The sequence below is a fragment of the Pseudomyrmex gracilis genome, unplaced genomic scaffold, assembly GCF_002006095.1.
Source record: "Pseudomyrmex gracilis isolate BER0280 unplaced genomic scaffold, ASM200609v1 scaffold_829, whole genome shotgun sequence".
NCBI lineage: Eukaryota > Metazoa > Arthropoda > Insecta > Hymenoptera > Formicidae > Pseudomyrmex > Pseudomyrmex gracilis.
In genome coordinates this window covers 10,578-19,947 of record NW_018021413.1, presented here as the reverse complement: position 1 = coordinate 19,947, position 9,370 = coordinate 10,578, and positions in this window count along the sequence as shown.

Below are 9,370 nucleotides of genomic sequence, written 5' to 3'. Positions count from 1 at the left end.
AGTCCGGACTATTGCTTCCCACGCGCTCATTGGATCACATGTATTAATTAATCACTCAATACCTATTACAAAGTTTGCAAAATGGTACAAGACTTTTCTCTTTAGATTGACCCAATTTTTACTTTCATACTTCAGCTGTGTCAAAATATTTCAGACACCTTGTATACATATACAGGGACCCGGTACGCTTCGCGCGCTCGCGGTATTACCGTAGCAACATATGGGAGGAGCTGATATAGCAGCTTATACTATAGCATATATAGAGAAGTGCACCATATCGTGCTACGTCAGGGGAAGTACAGCATCCTCCATAAGTTTGGAAACATCTTACGTTTTACAAATAATCGCATGACAGCGATCTGTGCATCCCAGCTAGCAAGCTTACGTGATAATGACGTGATTATGAAGTGATTTTGATGACTACGACGTTAAGTAATATAAATGGTATGTTATTTTAACGTCATTTGTAATATCAAAAGTTGACGTCGCCGATATGACGTCATTTAGATGTCGCGTTGACGTCATATATCAACTTATATATTGAATTTCAATATGACATCAATAGAACGATTAAATGACGTTCTAACAATAAACTTGAGTTATATTCAACCATTAATTATAATAATATGTTTATTAATAACATTTGTTTTTTGACTAATATTATATCTTGAAATACATTATTTATAAGTATAGCCATTTATTTATAGATAAATAGCCACGTATAATTTAGTAAATTGATTACCTTTATGTATTAAATTTTTTTGCGATTAAAAATAACATAATATATAATAAATATATATTTAATGATTACTAAATTAATTACTAAATTTATTGTAGTAATCTAAATTTTATAATAAGAACAATTATTATTAAATATTTCTTATTATTAAATATTAAATGAAATGTGTAGAATAGTTTGAGAATAAGTAAAGAAGAATAATTACAAACATGAAATCTTCGGTCATAAGAGCCAAAAATAATTACATTATAGTAAGGAACAAGTGGTCTAGCGGACTGAGTGCAGGAGCTGCAAATATGGATATCTCGAGTTCAAAAATCTCACCACTACCTTAAAATTTTTTCCGGGCCCGGTATCTTTCATCGAGCTAATCAGTTGATCGACAAACTGAATCAGATCTCCAAAAATTAATTCAAGTGAAAATCCGAATTAATTTTCCTTCTATAAAGCGTTGTTTTTTTTATATACAAGGTGTCTGATAATGACCGTATAACCGCTCGTAGGCAGGTAGAAGGGATTATTCTGAGTCGAAAAGTCCTGAACCATTTTTTTCTATTACATATGATAAAGGAGTAATTATTGAATAAAGTAAGACAATCAGCGCCGACCTTTAGCCGAACGCACGTCAGTGAGCCGCGCGCCTGATGTGCGTGAGCGGCGCTGATTGGCTTACTTTATTCAATAATTACTCCTTTATCATATGTAATAGAAAAAAATGGTTCAGGACTTTTCGACTCAGAAGAATCCCTTCTACCTGCCTACGAGCGATTATACGGTCATTATCAGACACCCTGTATATCATCGTAATATTACTGATGCATTTCGACGGTCATTTTAATATTACTGTAATGCAGTATAATATTACGTGCTATGTAGGATGTTGATACTACTATTCTTTAAGTGTTGTATTTTATTTTCTTTTTACATTTACAATAACGTGTTATTTTTGTGAATCTTTTTTGATTATAGTCACGTCTACTTGACGTAATATAATGACATCAATAAGATGTGACATAATCACGTGGTACGTTAAAATCACGTTATTTTTATGTCATAATTGACGTTTTGCAGATCAAATCTGACGTCATTATCACGTGAACTTGCTGACTAGGATGCTTTTGGTTTAGATATATTAAGATGTCTAAAATGATAAACATTTTTATCTACAAGTTTGTATATAGATATATCGAACAATCAATTCGTGGCATCAAAGAACTCAGAAATGCATTTTGCGTACTAGTTTATTGTTTGTTTATTGTTACTTGTTTCTCTATTGTTTTTGTTTTTCTTTATTTTCGATATTTGTTGTAGCTTTTACAATTTCTACGGAGTTTGAAATCAATCTGCGACTCGAATAGTTTACCACTTTTACAAGAACTATAATTAAACAACTTCTAACGATATACTGTTTTTCTGTATTTACAACGCAAACACAATGCCACGAAATAATTGATATATTTTCGGCATATACAAGCTTATAAGTGTTCTAGATAAAAATATTTATCATTATTTGGACGTCTTACAATTATTGTATTCAAACTGAAACATGCATAAATCGCTGTTATGCCATTGTTTACCTGTAAAACATAGGGTATTTCTAAATTTATGGAAGGTACTGTATTTCTTGAAAATTTATCTTCCAGGTATCCTTATTACCGCGCGCTGGAAAATTCTTCCTAGCTGTTCCTACTACTGCGTGCCGTTCTCCTTCGATCTTAGACCGCTGGCAGAGATCGAAGAAGAACGGCGCGCAATAGTAGGAACAGCCGGGGAGAAATTTCCAAAAAATATTTTCCCTGACGCGGCACGATATGGTGTACTTCTCTGTATATAATAAAAGATAACCGCGCGAAGCGTGCCAGGCTGTTTTAAGATGGGTCCAGACTTGTGTCATTTCATCGTATCATATCATGATCGCGTGTCATGATTAGCTAAGTGTAAACGAAATGTCGTATTGTGTCTCCGTATAGTATTTGCATATCAAAATGATACGTTACGTTACGACTATGATCCACTTGGAATCGATATTTTACCAAAACATCAAAGAAATGATATATGATACAGATACAATCAGTATGGACGCGATTTACACCGATGTATCGATCTTATCCTAATTCTATCTTAATGCTACCCTAATTTTATACTAATCTGACAGTGTAGTAAGACTTGTTCAGTCGTGTTTTGGTAAATATTGTTACGCTCGCAGGGGCGAGAAAACTCCTTTCGCCAGTCTCCGATACCGGCGCACGCACCGCGGCAAAGAAAGAACGCATCTTCTCTTTACAATACTTTATTAACACATTACCGATCGGTAGCCGATTAATCGGCTTTTTGTCGCCAACGCTTACCGACCGGTACCCGATTAATCGGCTCCGTGGCTGAGCGGCCGGTCGGACGTGCGTATGCTGTTGAAACGCTAGCGGTCGGTAAAATGTTAAAACACGTAATACAGCGACAATACAATTCCAGGCAAATTATTGAGGCGCGCTGTGATAGCTCCGAGCTTCGTGTCTTCTCTACAACAACTCCGTCGCACGACGACGAACAGACGCATCGCTCACGCGGTGTTCACTCGGCGTGAGCAACATGCACGCGGTGTCCGCAGCGTAACAATTTACAAAAACAAAGCACCCTCGCAAGTCAATGACAACCTTGATGTTGTCAAGAACACCTCTATGAACAGCAATCAAAACGTTTTAGCCGTCGCTTGTTGTTTGTTAAAAAGTTATAAACAAAAAAAGTTTTATAAATAAATTCCTATTTTCCTAACACCACGTACATTTTATTCATATTGTAAGCGTGTCGGCAGGAGGGGTTCACTCTCCTGCAGAAAAAATGAAGAAATTTTTATTTTATTGTTGTTCACGTTTTTTTAAATTGTTGTTGCACGTCGAGAGTGTATATGTTGTTCCTCGAGGGGGGTACAGGAAGAAGGGCACTCCCCTACACGCTTACAACACGAACAAGAAGAACATAAACAAAGTAGTCTCGTTAAGAGGCCTTGTAGCTTTTTTTGCTTGTTTACATTTCTCGTAAAAACTACTGCAAAAACTTTATTGAGGGTGATAAGAAACCACATTGCTTCTGAATCTATCATATACAGTGACTGTTAAAAGGCATATAATAACATCAATACGGTTACATTCATCATACAGTAAATCATAAAGCAAATTTTATAGACCTTCATACCTCAATTGTTTCACGCAAAATATAAAAAGAATCTGGCAAAATATGCAAAGTAATATTCCGCGTTTTGGAACATCAATAGAACATTACAAATTTTACATAGCTGAGTTTTTATTCAAACGTCGTTACGTACACAAGGAATACATAGACAAATGTTTTACAAAATGTCTGAAATATACCCACTAAATAAGATTGAATTGTGAACCAACAAATAATATTCATACTGTATTACAATAACAACAGACATGATTTTGTAAACTATTGCACATAATAAAGAAAAAAATGATACAAAATGTACATGGTGTCGAAATATAAACATTTATTGACGCAACTTCTTTTGTTTATAACTTTTTAACAAACAACGAGCAACGGCTATAATCTTTTGATTGCAGTTCAGGAAGGTGTCTTTGACAACATGTGTCAAGGTCATTGACCTCCGAGGGTGCTCCGTTTTTGTAAATCAAGAGGCACGCGGTAGTGCCTCGCGCCAAGTTCACGAGCAACGAAATGGCGCTTAAACTGCGCGCATTAAAAAGATTATCGTGATACACCTCAAGAGTATAATACCGCGAGCTACTCGCGCCTGGATTCATTGCGTTCTTTTCATTTTATTTCAAAGCCTAACTTTTGTAAGTAACTGTCCATACAGTGTTTTGTTTTGTGTATACACGCACTATAGATGTGTTTTGATTTGTGCGTATTTATTCATAGTACACGTTATGTATACTGTAGATTATGCGCGTATTTGCAAATCGTGAAGCTAAGCTTTCTGAAATTTAACTATACTATAGTAATTATAATACTTAATAAAATATTACTTTTTAAAAACTTTCCTAAATTTTGTTTTGACGCTATAGTGCAAAATATGCTTTTTACAACAATTGTTTCATAAGATTCAATGTTAAACCTCGCAACTTTGGAAATTTATATCTCGACTTTGGTAAAGCTGAGCCTTCTAAAATTTTTACATGTTGTACGTAATAATGTTATTTACACGTGGTAATTTTTTTAAAAACTTCTTAAATTGTTGAAAAATCACGATAACCCCCTTAAGAGACGCACCATGTCTCTTTTACGCGAAAAATATATTAATGTGTAGGTATATTAATGTGTGGAGAAAATGAAAATGGTCGTATTTTAGGAACGACTGAATCGATTGACTTCGTTTTAGTCTCCATTGATTTAGGATAAAAAAGTGGACAAAAAATGTTCTAATTAGTAAGTTCGCTTGTGAAAATTTTAATATAGTGAATATAAGGCCGATACGAGCAATAAATATAAGGTGAACGTGTATGATAAATGATATTTATTTGATAAAACCAGATGTTTCGGTTTGTGTGTTTGAAAATCTTCTTCAGTGAAATAACAAAAAGATCTAAACAAAGATCTAGAATAAAAGTTGAATAAATTGAACAAATTCATAAAGGTTTCGAAGGATACTTTAGCACATGGTCAAAATAAAGATGTTGTGTACCAGATTAATTGTAATGATTGCAATGTCTCATATGTGGGACAAACGAAGAGACAATTAAAAACCAGAATTAGTGAGCATAAAAACCAGATCAACAGAAAATCTAATGCCGTTATTGTTGTTACTGAACATCGTTTGGAAACTGGCTATGATTTTGTTTGGGATGATGTGAGAATCTTAGACACGGAAAAATTTTTCTATAAACGATCGATTTCAGAAATGCTCCATATTCAGTTACAAAGAAATTCCATCAATATGTTATGTCAGACACAGATAGTCTTAAACCTTATTTTTCGTTCTTAGAACTGTTATAAAATCAAAATTGTAATAATTCTTCTCCTTACATTATTGGAAATAAATATGTTTATGTTGTTTTGTTATTGGGTTATTGACATGTTTAGACGTATACTACAAGTGGGGATATCTCTATATATTGTTACACTCGCGGTGGCGGTACTGCCCCGTTGTCAGTCTCCGCGATTCGCGCACACGACCGCGGGAATGAGAGGACGTGACTTCTCTTAACAACACTTTATTATAATACGAATTACTATAGGAATTACAGGATCCGTAACGCGTCGTGACAGCTTCGGGTCCCCGATACTTCTCGTCCCCGAACAACAACTCCGTCGCCCGGCGACGAACAATTGCGCGAAGCGCGCGCCGTTCACGCAGCTCCTGCGACACATACGTGGTGATCACCGCGTAACATTGCCCTCCTCCTCTTCCAAATCGTCGTCCCGACGATTAAAGGTCTTTCCCGCTCACTCCTGGACTGCTGCCACAGGATCTCAAACTGACCGGTCAAAGAAATTCCTCCGGAGAAATCCTCCTTTTGAGAAATTTTCTTTCTTCGGGGCTCCGACGATTTCTTGAAATCTCTTGGACTTTGGACAAAGGGAGGGGGAGTTCCTGTGGACCCAACGTCCCTAAGAACTCACCAAGTTCCCGCCTCAGCATTTGCCTTAGAACCCGGGGGAACACCACGATCGAAAAACCGTGAGCGAGGCGGTTTTCCTTAATACAATAAAGCTAAACGTGATGAAACGGCACGGAGTGACCCGACGTCGCCATCTTTCGACATTCTCGATAAAGCAGGAAAAGGAAGGAGTAGATTCTGAAAAGAAAAACAAACAAAACAACGAGTATCTATACGAGAAACAAAACATTTTCTTTTAAATTAATACAAAATATTCCTTATTCTAATTCAACGATTTCTTTTCTTCTCAATTTTTCGGATATGGCTCCGACGTGTACTCTAACCTCTCACAAAAAGAAGCTAACCTGTCCGCGTGCACTACTTTGCTAGGAAAACCAGGTATTGCCTGACAGCTGGTCCAAGAGATCATCAATTCTAGGTAGAGGATAGAATCTTTTGATCGCGTTTAATTTACGGTAGTCTACGCAGAATCTCAAGAACCCATCTTTCTTCTTTGCCATAACTGCTGGAGAAACCCACGGGCCGGAAGATTCCTCGATGACTCCCTGCTCCCTCATTTCACGAAGAATCTGTTCCACCTCTGACCGCATGCCCAACGGCACCTTCCTCGGAGCCTGTTTAATTAGACGAAGATCCTGCAGATTGATCTCATGTTGCAGAACCTCACAATTACCCGCCACAATTTGCTCGGTGAAAATGTCCTGAAATTCGTTTAGGAAACCAGCAAAAACACTCTTTTGCGCCTCATCAAGGCCGACGGAGTCCCGCTCAAAGAGCTCCTTCAAGCTCGACGGAACAACTTCGACCTCCTCGGTCACTCGACAACAAACCTCCTTTGATCCACGTGAAGAAAAACGAAAACTGAGCAACATCTCTCGAATCTTTTTCATTCCCACTCTACTGAAAAAGTCCACCCTTAAAATACAATCCTCAGACATAACCGCTACATAAAAAGGCATGCTAAGAGAAATCCCTTCTAACGCTATACAAGCCTCACACTTAGAATTAATCGGAACATCTTCCTCCGTCGGATACCTTAACTTTTGTCTTCCCGACAGTCTTTGACACCGAGACCCCTCAATTAACTTCGTATTTACAATAGACACGTCGGAGTCTGTATTAAGCTTAAAACGGCAAATTCTGCCATTTAACCTCCCACTCAAAACAAACAAATCCTCTGTCCCCCCGATCTTTTGAACAAAACGCTTCATTTCCGGAGCGTTTCTCCTCCTAGCCGAGCTCATCCCGGCAAGGTCGACTAATTCCTGTTTTCCCGGGAAGAATTTGCCGGACACTCATACCGGAAGTGCCCCTTTTTTCCGCACTTCCAGCATACCTTCTCTCCGCTGCCTCTTTTAGTAACAACTTTCCCGCACCCTTCTTGCTTGACTTCCGCTTCCTCCTTTTTCAAATTATAAGAGGAAGAACGCTTAAAATCTTTCCCGTCGTGCCCCTTATCACCGCTCCCTCCAGTTACCTTCCTGAATAATTTTTACCGCCCTTGCCCGTTCAACCGCGACCCTCAGCGAAGACACGTTTTCTAACTAAAGGGTCCGCTTTACGAACTTATCGGAAAGCGCAACAACAAACTGCGCACACGCGATCTTTTCCCGGACCTCGTACTACACTCCGGATAGGCCAGACGTGCCAGTCGCTCTAAATCTGCCCCAAGTGCAGCAAAATCTTTCCCTTCTTTCTGCTTCCGATTCGTGAATTGCGTATACTAATTCTGAAACATTCCCCGCTCTCCGTAACGCAACTCCAATTTTGAACAGATTTCTCGAAAACTAAAGCTTTCCTCTAACTCTTCTAGGATCGAACGCGGCTCCCCTCTCAAACTGGTGGCGAGAATCGTGGCTTTTGCCGCGTCATTCCACTCGTTCGCGCGAGTAACTAACTCAAACTGGACGAGGAATTCGCGCCACGGAACGCTTCCATCGAACGTCGGACTTAATTTTAATTCTCGATAACTCGCCCGCCCGACCGGAAAATAAATTGGAAGACGACTCGCCTGACATATTTCGCCAGAACTGCGCCTCGAGACGCATCTCCTCTTCTTTCTGACGCAAAAAGTTCTCGAATTCATCTTCTCTCCGGTGGAACGATTCCTTTTCCAGTCGACGCTCCTCCTGCAACTGCTCAAACTCCTGCAGAACCGCACGCAGCGTTTCGAATCCGGACGTTGCCGTCGCCGCCGCTGGCGTCTCCGCCGCTCCCGCCGCAGTCTGATTGCGCGTTCTCCGCGGCGAATGCACTAAAGCCATGTCGCCGTTCTCTCAAGCTCGATCCCGGACAAGCCCCCAAAATGTTACACTCGCGGTGGCGGTACTGCCTCGTCGTCGGTCTCCGCGATTCGCGCACACGACCGCGGGAATGAGAGGACGTGATTTTTCTTAACAACACTTTATTATAATACGAATTACTACAGGAAGTACAAGATCGTCCGTAACGCGTCGTGAGCTTCGCGTCCCCGATACTTCTAACAACAACTCCGTCGCCCGGCGACGAACAAGCGCGCCGTTCACGCGGCTTCCGCGACACATACGCGGTGACTGCCGCGTAACAATATATACTGTGTAAAGATTTCTCGTTAGCGCACAGTTCCTGAATTTCATGGAATAATTTCCAGTTGTGGTTTTAAACACATAGAGGATGCTCACGAGTTATCTATTCTGCGTAAGTTTTTGTTACGAGATTTTTTTGTATTGTAAAAAATTTGCGTTTATATATTTAACTCTTTGTTTAGATCTTTTTGTTATTTCACTGAAGAAGGTTCAAACACACAAACCGAAACGTCTGGTTTTATCAAATAAATATCATTTATCATACGTCCAGCTTATATGTATTGCTTGTATCGGCCTTATATTCACTATATTGAAAATGTTCTAATGGTTTTTTCGTTTGTGTCTTCTAAACAAAGATATTTGAAAATAAGAAAACTTGTTGAAATTCATGTTAAGAAATGGTCATCGCTAGACTCTTAGGAATGTCAGGAATGTGTGCATATTTAAGTGATAGCGGTATGAGCGCGTTG